This window comes from Xiphophorus hellerii, chromosome 9, assembly GCF_003331165.1.
Source record: "Xiphophorus hellerii strain 12219 chromosome 9, Xiphophorus_hellerii-4.1, whole genome shotgun sequence".
In the NCBI taxonomy this organism is placed as follows: Eukaryota; Metazoa; Chordata; class Actinopteri; order Cyprinodontiformes; family Poeciliidae; genus Xiphophorus; species Xiphophorus hellerii.
In genome coordinates, this window is record NC_045680.1 from 16655855 (window position 1) to 16667540 (window position 11686).

Here is an 11686-nt window from a genome sequence, read left to right on the forward strand (position 1 = left end):
GACTCCTGTGTCTGAATACAGAAACACACAGAAACTGATTTATAAACAGAGCTCTGGGGAAAGGTCCAGGAAAGTGATTTGCTTCTTCTTCTTGAGCTGATCCTCAACATGTGTCACAGTTTACACTCTAATCTACAGTAAAAAAAAAAAAAATTCAAACAAGGAAATACACGAACTTCATCTGTTCTTTCACTTCCAGGTTTGTTTATAGACTTTCCTGGAGTTCTGTTTGGGATTCTTCTGCTGTGCTCCGGTGTGTGTCCCTAAATCCACTTAGCTTTCAGTGAGTGAGACAGATGATTAATAAATATAATCCAAAATTCATTCTCAAAATAACCATCTTATTTATTGCATTTTTACTGCGTCAAGCAAAGATTAGTCTGACTCTTTTAGCAATGCAGTCTAGGAGTGTGGCTTAAGTGCTACGCATCAATAACACAGCGATGACAGCTCCCAGTCTCCAATCGGCCTTGTGTAAGATAAATTACAGCCTGAATCTGACTAAGCTTTGACACTCGCAACCCAGCGGCACGGCCAATAAAACACTTGGAGCGCTATAATCTGTTTCAGTGAGACTCACACATACAATATTACATGCAAACCTTTATTTGTGAATGTAGTACCAAATGTATTTTCATACAAACATATCTTCAGCTTGGTGAAAAGCTACAAATAAGTCAGTGAATCTGTTTGAATGTTACAACTCTAATTTAGAACTGATAAAATTACTGAAGAGTTGTAATTGTTTTTCTTGACTTTATAGCATAAAGGCAAACTCTTTTTCAAACACTGATTACATTTTTGAAATTAGTGATGGGCTGTAGAGACATACAAAGACAAAATGCTTTTAGAAAATAAAGCATCTGGATCGACTTTTCTACCCAGCATACACAATGGGATCTTTTGCTAAACCAGGCATATTACCATCGTTTAATGTCATGCTAAGCAATGGAGATGTACTGTTTGCGCATATGACTCTGCATGTTGAATGCATGCCGTGGCTAACGTCACACGGCAGTGTTGGAGTTATCTTCTGATTAATTCAGACAATAATTATTTGGCCAATAGGAAACAGTCATAGACTGTACGTAGAACATTGAATTTTTATCCCGAGATGGTCAGATGATAAGACAGTGACATTACTGAAAAATAAATGAACTTAGTTCATTCCCATTCAGGATAGATGAATGGGAATGAACAATGTAAATTTTAAACCCGATACACACGCACTTTGTGACAGGATTTGAAGACACAATGTACCTTGTTTCTTCAGCTATAGTGTTTTTCATCTATACTGACATATTTGGTAAGAAAAACAAAGTTTATTTTGCCAAACCTTGATTTTCTTTCTGATGAAAGATTCATCTAAGCATTTTTAGGTTTCTTGTTGGAAAACTGAAAAAATGTGACTTTATGTGGTTTGCAAAGCAAAATACTAGTGGGAACTTTTTTTTTAAAAAGTCACTAAAATTGCAAGAAAAAATTGGAAAAGGAAGAAAAAAATAGGATGTAATATGTTTGAAAATAAATACAAATCACCTAGCTTGAGGAAAGATCCATAGTCCTTAGTAAAACTCATCTTCTACTATTACAATTTCTCCAGACTTTTTCAAAGTAGGAACAGTTATTCTGACAAAAAATATATTTTTTGTCCAAAAAAAGAAAGTAAACGGCTATAAAACTGTGTTGGCAGATCACAGTGGCAACTTGGCCAGCCAGAGGCTTTCCTGTATAGACCACAGAGGGTTAACACTTACAGTGCATCACTCTACGGGGAATTCTGAAAGCTGCAGCCAAACTGAGACAGTTGGTTGATTTATGAGCCAGAGCTGGGTTAAGCACAGTCTGGTGGGCTGAGGCACGCACCATGATTGAAAGTCACATCTAAGCCAATGTGCTGGCCTCTCACTCTGCACGCTGTGCACACACCCAAAGATGACTGAGCTTTGTTTTGACATCAGAGGCTCACAAATGAAGTTGACAGGTTAACTTTTAAGAAGAAATTTGAGCACAGAAAATACAGGAGTCTACTGTTTTTGTGAAGTGGCATTTGGATTTTGTTGCTTGTAATTCTCTCCCATGCTCTTTCTGTTTATTGCTCCTTTGATCATAAATGTGTATCCTTTCACATGTAGAAAATCTCAGCGATTCAAAAAGCTTGAAGCTTTTCACAGTGTAACTATGCAGCAGACGGGGAAATTCGGGCTACACATAACCTTTTTGCATGACTTTCTTGATAACTCCTGTCCAATCAGACTTTTGTGGTGCTTGTAATGTGAAATCTTTGAAGTCAAACAGGATTATGGCTAAGGGAATTTATTAACTTGTTAGATGTACTTTGTCTTGCTGAAGTATTTCAAGAATGTGCCTCAAACTTTTTTTCACTTTTTGCCACATTACAACAAACCACAATGGATTTTAATGGGATTTTGTGACCAATACAAAGTAGTGGATTAATGTTGAAATAAAAGGAAAATGACCAGTGGTCGTCAATATGTTTTTTTACACATTGAGACTAACACTCTTCTCCTTTTTCTTTGTGAAATGACTCAATCTCAGTCACATTGGAGACAGACCATCCATTTGTAGCAGTGGTGCTGAACTCCAGTCTTCAAGTGCTACTAGAACTCAACTTTTAGATGCATCTCTTCTCCATCACACCTGGATCAAACGGCTAAATTCCCTCATCAGCATGTCATTCAGCTCTGCTTTGCCTGGTAATGAGCCATTCATTTGGCTCGGTGTGTTGGAGAAGAGATGAGTACAAACGTTGCAAAAATGTAGCTCCCTTGGACTAGAATTAGACACCTATGTTTTATTAAATAAAATGGTAACACTTCATTTGACAGGTTGTGAATAAGACCGTCATGACACCGTCATAAACATGACATAACACCTGTCATGAACATGAGTAAGTCTTCATGAATACTTGTGACTGTTGTCAAAACATGTCATTCTGTAAATCATGACACTTTTAACACAAAGTTGACATTATTCAAAATATCTTTGTTATGACAACTTGACATTAACCAAGAAATCATGATCTGACATAAATTTGTTATAAAAGTATTACTGATTAAACTTTAGCTTTAATAACATAAAGCTACATAATTTTTAAAGTTTAATAGTGTCAGGGTTGTTAATCATTTTCTTGATTTTACGTAAAATCCTTCTTTGCACCATCATCTCCAGGGGTCCCACAGTAGCCCCCGGAACAGAACCAGCCTTCTTTAGCAGGTTGTTGATGCTAATAGCAGAAAAGATGACATTCTTAACAACAGACTTATAGAAGATTATGCAGCAACTTGGTGCAAACCTGGAAGGATCTCAGCTTCCTCCAGAAGTACATCCTGTTTGGTTCCTTCTTGTAGGCGGCTTCAGTGCTAAATCTCCAGTCCAGTCGGTTGTGCAGGTGAACACTAGGGTATTTATATTGCTCAGCCACCTCCACGTCATATAGATTCGAACTACCCCTGTCAAGAGGTGAAGTGGTGGAAGGTGGTGAAGTAAACGCTGCAGACCCAGGTTGAAGTGAAAGGATGGTTTTTAATGGTGAGAATATCCAAAACAGTCCAAAACAATCCAACAGCCAGGCAGCACGGCTGAGCTAAAACCAGGGCTCAACGCCGGTAGCAACTGGGGAAACGAATGGACACAGTGCGACAGCTAGACAGAACTGAACACAAACAAACGACACTAGACAGAACTGACAATTCGACAAGGACCCAACAGAGACACAGGTGACATTAAATACACAGGAGGTAATCAGGAAACTAGACACACCTGGGAACAATCAAGGGGAGGACAGGACAGCACAGAGACTCAAAGGACACAGAAACTCAAAATAAACAGAAAAACTCAAATCAACACAGAGAAAAACCCAAATCCTTACAACACTGCATTGTTCACAATTTTTTTAAAAAATTAGCCTTACTTTCAGAACCAAAAAAGGAACATAATGTATAAATAGGTGTGTATGCATAAAAATGATCATTATTATGACACTCACCAATATTTGTTATCTTTATCCGACGTTGGCTTTGTTTTTTCTCCTCAGTTCAGTCCTATGAAAATGCTAATAGCTCCACATAATGCTCGTAATTTCCTACTTTTCTCCCTGAAATCATTATTTTCTTCCCGTTGCCATTTACAGATTGTTCAGGGATATGCACAAAACATCTTTCCTTTTGCCTCCGCTTTGGTCTTTCACATCTTCTGTATGTTGTAACATCAAACGTTACACATAAAAGCCTCTCCACGGTGCCCGGGAAGAGTTTCTCTCTTGAAATGTGTTTCTCATTTCATGCCATTATCATATCACTGGACATGTCCACATGCAACTTTTGTTTTGAAGGCCGTGGACTCGGAGAGTAAATGAGCCACAGAGTCTGCAATTTAAGCTCTAATCCCATCCTAAGCCCTGGTGGAGACTTGACTGTTGAGTGGAGCATTTCCAAAGCCCAGACTTCATTCAGGGAATGGACTGAAGAAGATTTTGATAAAAAAGTACTGAATGATCCCAAGGTTCCTGTTTGTCTTGGCTTTGTTGGGTACCACATGATTGTTGAGGTTTAGACAAAGCAAGACAAACATAACAGAGGGATTATAGATTTACAGATTTAAATCAAATGGCTAGTACTGCTTTATGATAACCTTACAATAGTTTATAGCAAAGGTAAGGTGATATTGTAACATTACCTCAACAAAGAGAGTACATCCCAGCTAAATAGCAGGGTCATAATTATGTAAAATATAACCAAATTGATCAGCCAGTCCACTTTTATACAATCACATAAATAGTGTGATTTGTTTTGTAATGATACAATGCAACTCATATGATATTGTAAATACAGGTTTGTTTTGTTGCACTTGGTTGATATTTTTATAAAATGATGTCCATAAAAAATATTTTTTTATTATTATGGATCAGTTTTTTCATTGGTTTTTTTCAATTTACTGTTTGTTTCCTTTGCTCCAGTTAATATTTACTGTAACCCTGGCTCTGATTTTCTGATCTTTTTAAAGTCCAGTACCTCTCACTTCATAGAGAGAAACTAACACAAAATTCCTTTTACAAGAAACAAAACAATACTGCTGGATGCTATTTAAGAGAGAATTCAGAAAAGTCCTTCAGACTTTTAAAAAAGATGCTTTTTATGCATTGATATATAGTTTAACTGATGGAGGGGTGCTTGATCTTTGTTAGGTTATTGTCTCCTAGTCCTGCAGTTTGTCATCACACTTCTAAGTCATTACATTATTTTAGTCCAAGCAACTCAGACCACTTAAACTGAACCATATAATAAAAGATTCCATATTTTCCATCACAAATTTCCACACCATAAGAGACATACATTTTATGTAGCAGTATGTCCTCCAATGGGACTCCTTGAAAAAGATCTTGCTGTATCTATGAATAAATTAACTGGGATGACTGAAGCTGCAGAATAGTAAGAACGAATAGGTCATCTTTATGATGAAAGTAGAGCATTGGTTTTGAATTACTGCACACTAAGTCATTTTTATTCAAAGGAGTAACTTCAGCTCCTCCATCACATGGCTCTGGGCGAGTCCTGCTCTCAAGCAAAAGGGCTTATGATTGCATTTTAATGACATAAGTGGGAACAAGGTGTCACTCGAACTCAAATGGCTGGAGTGTGCTCCTAATGTATTCTTCTGAATCCCCTCAGACAAATTGAAATAAATGCTCTGCACCAAGGAGAAATGGAAAATGGAGACCTGCTAATGAAATTACTTCAAAATGCTATTGGAATTGCCAAGGGAGATATTTGTGTACAGTATGTACGAGTGTGTTATGTTGTGCCACTTATTGTAGGGAGATTACAGGCCTCAGGTGCGTTGTTGATTGGACCTTTGATTTTACAGCATTATAAAAAATATATACTGAAAAATCTCTGCTCTGCAGAGGTCATAGATGAAACAGTATCTTCCTTCTGATGCCAGGAATCAAGCAAAGCTTAGAAATGGTAAAGCACTATTTTTATCTCATTAGGCCTTGACATCCTTAACAAAACTGGTGGCAATCACGTTGACTACCTTTGTGCTAGTTTGTTCAGCAAAAACATTTGCTTGTGCTACTTTTGGTTTGAAGATATTAATGAAAGTTTAAAGGTTAAAATGTCTACCAGCTCCTCCACATTACCCAAATCAAAAATGTTTGTGCTACGTTTGTGGTGATTGTTGCAGTAACAAATTTAATTTGTGCTGCTATCATTTTAAAGAAGGTAATAAAAAGGTTTCCAGAGGTCATCAGAGGTCAACCGTCCACCCACTCATATTCAAAAAATCTAATAAATTTGGCGTCAAGCAACTCTACTATGTGTGTGCAGCAAAACATTTTGTTTGTGCTGCTTTTCCTTTGAAGATATTGATGATGGAGGCGGGGGTTCACTTAGGTATATCTGCAGATCATTGTCTTTCTGAAAATGGAGGTTTGTGACGAGGAGCATGGCGTCTTCTAATGATTATCTTCAGCCTTATCAATTAGGTAAAAGTTTAACCTATATTTGATCAGATCTGCTGATCTGTGACCAACAGAATTTGTGAAACTGCTTAGTTCATTAAGGAAATGAGTGAATTGTTGACCCAAGTCCTGAGTCATGACTCTTGGATCAATATTTGGTCAAACTACCCCAACATATGACCTAGGAAAATAACACAGCATTTTTACTGGGTAGCTGTTTCAAACAGACCTTAAATTACTAATGCTTGGGAAGTGGGTTTGGATCCTTTAAGTAATACACAGCAAATTCTAATATACAAGTAATTTTAGGACTTTAAATAAACCAATGCTGCCATTTCTCAAAGACTGCTCCATGGTCCAAATCCAGCCCGATTTTAAACCTTATTTAAACTTTTTAGTGAGCCACCAACTTGTCATTTTATCTAGTAGTTATGGGTAGGGCAATAATTTATGAAAAACAATAAAAGCTTTACTCACTGCACTGTAAACTCACACATGGACGCAATGAAGAAGCAAATGAAGCCATCCATCTTTTTGACACTAAAGGCAAGCCCACTGTCTTATAAATCCTCCTCTGTCCAAGACTTTTTGGTCATCATAAACACTGGCCATTTTGCCATGCACTGCCTTTTCTTTCTCACATTTTCCCTACTGTTGAGGAATAAGGTCCTTGGCAGGCAATGTTAAAGAGACGACACAGAGATGTGTAGCAATGAAACAAGAGCAGAAGTGTTCCCCAGAAGCTGACTCATTTTTAAATGATAAAACCAGAGAACCCAAGTTCACTTGGTTAAGGATCAGTGGGCACACGGGAAAAGCAGCGATGCTCACACAGATATGCCTTGTGTTAACTACTCAGAAAACCATAGTTTCTTGAGAACTCAAAAACAGAAACAGACACCAAACTCATAAAAAGACTAAATAAGCTGCCATGTGTGTTTTCCGTCTGTGCGCAGTTGACCTTGGTGACCAAATCCGAAGGTACTCTGCGTATATCTGAATTGATTTCTGTGAGCAAATAAGCCACTTTATTAGTCTTTATAAGTGGATAAGCTCAGGGTATTAGTAGTCATGTTTCGTCAGCATTATGCATGTCTCTTTACACAATCATGTGGTGCGAATCCAAAATGGCATGAATAGAAAATCCCTAAATAGGATTTACAAGACTGCTGGCTTTTCGTGTGTGGCATTTATATGTCTGCTGGTATGAGAGAGAGGCTGAGATAGCAAGGAGAACTCTGTGTTCAGCCAAAAACAACAAGAAGTTCCTTTTGCACAGAGCAGCCAGTCATGAATCAGGTGTGATACCTGCTCCTGGTATCAGCCAAAACAAACACCCACAAAGTACAGTTGTTTTCCGGCTCAGCTTTTCACTGTGTAAACGTAATTACCAAGGTGTCAAAGTCTTTATTTTCTTCTTAACAGCGGAAAATACATTCATTTAATCTTTAACACCAAAATCCTTTTTGTCCCAGCGGGTCTAGCTACATTTTCATCTGCTTGCTGGACCACCATGTAGTGTGGACTTCTGTTAATTTGGCTTTTCTTTTTATTGATTCTTTTGTGATATTTTTTTCAGTCTCAGCAGTTGGTTACCTTATGCCACAGCATTGTAGAAAATGTAGTTCTTAAAAATGTGCTCATGTACACACCCACTTGTTACCTTATTGGGAATACCTTACCAGTGACCTTCTACAATCAGAGTTGCCAGAATAGTTTTTGGATCAGAATCAACAAGGTGTTGGAAATGTAAATGAATTGAGTTGCTGCCTTATGATGCCTGATTCACTATGTGTGCTGTGACAAGCAAGTCAAGAGAAATTCCTAATGAAGTGGCCATTGAGTTTATAAACAGTTCAAAACAGATCTTTACATCTTTGCACAGTATAAAAACACACATAGGTGAGGGACCAGACAAAGAGCAGCCCGAAGACCCCAATGATGAAGGAAAACTTTGGACTTGGTGTTCCCTCGCCCGGACGCGGGTCACCGGGGCCCCACTCTGGAGCCAGGCCTGGAGGGGGGGCACGATGGCGAGCGTCTGGTGGCCGGGCTTTTACCCATGGAGCCCGGCCGGGCTCAGCCCGAAGAGGAAACATGGGCCCCCCCTCCCATGGGCCCACCACCCGTGGGAGGGGCCAAAGGGGTCGGGTGCAGTGTGGGATGGGTGGCAGCGGAGGGAGGGGACCCTGGCGGTCCGATCCTCGGTTGCAGAAACTGGCTCTTGGGACGTGGAATGTCACCTCTCTGGTGGGGAAGGAGCCGGAGCTAGTGCGTGAGGTCGAGAGGTTCCGGCTAGAAATAGTCGGTCTCACCTCAACGCACGGCTCTGGTTCTGGAACCAGTCTCCTTGAGAGGGGCTGGACATACTTCCACTCTGGAGTTGCCCAAGGTGAGAGGCGTCGGGCAGGAGTGGGCATACTTGTTGCTCCCCATCTCGGCGCCTGTACGTTGGGGTTTACCCCGGTGAACGAGAGGGTAGCATCCCTCCGCCTACGGGTGGGGGGACGGGTTCTGACTGTCGTTTGTGCTTACGGGCCGAACGACAGTTCAGATTACCCACCCTTTTTGGAGTCCTTAGAGGGGGTACTGGAGAGTGCTCCTCCTGGGGACTCCCTTGTTCTGCTGGGGGACTTCAACGCTCACGTGGGCAATGACAGTGAGACCTGGAGGGGCGTGGTTGGGAGGAACGGCCCGCCCGACCTGAACTCGAGCGGTGTTCTGTTGCTGGACTTCTGTGCTCGCCATGGATTGTCCATAACGAACACCATGTTCAAGCATAAGGGTGTCCATATGTGCACTTGGCACCAGGACACCCTAGGCCGCAGTTCGATGATCGACTTTGTCATCGTTTCATCGGATCTGCGGCCGTATGTCTTGGACACTCGGGTGAAGAGAGGTGCGGAGCTGTCCACTGACCACTACCTGGTGGTGAGTTGGCTCCGGTGGTGGGGGCGAAAGCCGGTCAGACCTGGCAGGCCCAAACGTGTTGTGAGGGTCTGCTGGGAACGTCTGGCGGAATCCCCTGTGAGACGGAGCTTTAACTCCCATCTCCGGCAAAACTTCGAACACGTCCCGGGGGAGGTGGGGGACATGGAGTCTGAGTGGACCGTGTTCCGTGCCTCCATTGTCGAGGCGGCCGATCGGAGCTGTGGCCGCAAGGTTGTCGGTGCCTGTCGCGGCGGCAACCCTCGAACCCGCTGGTGGACACCTTCGGTGAGGGATGCCGTCAGGCTGAAGAAGGAGTCCTATCGGGCCTTTTTGGCCTGTGGGACTCCGGAAGCAGCTGATGGGTACCGGCGGGCGAAGCGGCATGCGGCTCGGGCGGTTGCTGAGGCAAAAACTCGGGCGTGGGAGGAGTTTGGAGAGGCCATGGAGAAAGACTTCCGTACGGCTTCGAGGCGATTCTGGTCCACCATCCGGCGTCTCAGGGGGGGGAAGCGGTGCAGCACCAACACTGTTTATAGTGGGGATGGTGTGCTGCTGACCTCTACTCGGGACGTTGTGGGCCGGTGGGCAGAGTACTTCGAAGACCTCCTCAATCCCACCAACATGCCTTCCACTGAGGAAGCGGAGCCTGGGGACTCTGGGTTGGGCTCTCCAATCTCTGGGGGCGAGGTCGCCGAGGTGGTTAAAAAGCTCCTCGGTGGCAAGGCCCCGGGGGTGGATGAGATCCGCCCGGAGTTCCTTAAGGCTCTGGATGTTGTAGGGTTGTGTTGGTTGACGCGACTCTGCAATGTCGCATGGACATCGGGGGCAGTTCCCCTGGATTGGCAGACTGGGGTGGTGGTCCCCCTGTTCAAAAAGGGGGACCGGAGGGTGTGCTCCAATTATAGAGGGGTCACACTCTTAAGCCTCCCTGGCAAGGTCTATTCAGGGGTCCTGGAGAGGAGGGTCCGTCGGATAGTCGAACCTCGGATTCAGGAAGAGCAGTGTGGTTTTCGTCCTGGTCGTGGAACACTGGACCAGCTCTACACCCTCGGCAGGGTCCTGGAGGGTGCATGGGAGTTCGCCCAACCAGTCTACATGTGTTTTGTGGACTTGGAGAAGGCGTTCGACCGTGTCCCTCGGGGAGCCCTGTGGGGGGTTCTCCGGGAGTATGGGGTACCGGGCCCTTTGATACGGGCTGTCAGGTCCCTGTATGACCGGTGTCAGAGTCTGGTCCGCATTGCCCGCAGTAAGTCGGGCTCGTTTCCGGTGAGAGTTGGACTCCGCCAGGGCTGCCCTTTGTCACCGATTCTGTTCATCACTTTCATGGACAGAATTTCTAGGCGCAGCCAAGGTGTTGAGGGGATCCGATTTGGTGGCCTTAGGATCTCATCTCTGCTTTTCGCAGACGATGTGGTCCTTTTGGCTTCATCAGATCGTGATCTGCAGCTCTCGCTGGAGCGGTTCTCAGCCGAGTGTGAAGCGGCCGGGATGGGGATCAGTGCCTCCAAATCCGAGGCCATGGTCTTGAGCCGGAAAAGGGTAGAGTGCCTTCTCCGGGTCAGGGGGGGTGTCCTGCCCCAAGTGGAGGAGTTTAAGTATCTCAGGATCTTGGTCACGAATGGGGGAAGAAGGGAGCGGGAGATCGACAGGCGGATTGGCGCAGCGTCTGCTGTCAAGCGGGCGCTGTACCGGTCCGTCGTGGTGAAGAGAGAGCTGAGCCAAAAAGCGAAGCTCTCGATTTACCGGTCGATCTACGTTCCCACCCTCATCTATGGTCATGAGCTTTGGGTCATGACCGAAAGAACGAGATCGCGGATACAAGCGGCCGAAATGGGTTTTCTCCGTAGGGTGGCTGGGCTCTCCCTTAGAGATAGGGTGAGAAGCTCAGTCATCCGGGAGGGACTCAGAGTAGAGCCGCTGCTCCTTCACATCGAGAGGAGCCAGTTGAGGTGGCTCGGGCATCTGGTCAGGATGCCTCCTGGACGCCTCCCTGGTGAGGCGTTCCGGGCACGTCCCACCGGGAGGAGGCCCCGGGGAAGACCCAGGACACGCTGGAGGGACTATGTCTCTCGGCTGGCCTGGGAACGCCTCGGGATTCCCCCGGAGGAGCTAGAAGAAGTGGCTGGGGAGAGGGAAGTCTGGGCCTCCCTTCTGAAGCTGCTACCCCCGCGACCCGACCTCGGATAAGCGGAAGAAGATGGATGGATGGATGGAAAAACACACATAGCCTTTTTTTAATCACTGTCAAATCAAATCTGATTAAATGTCATT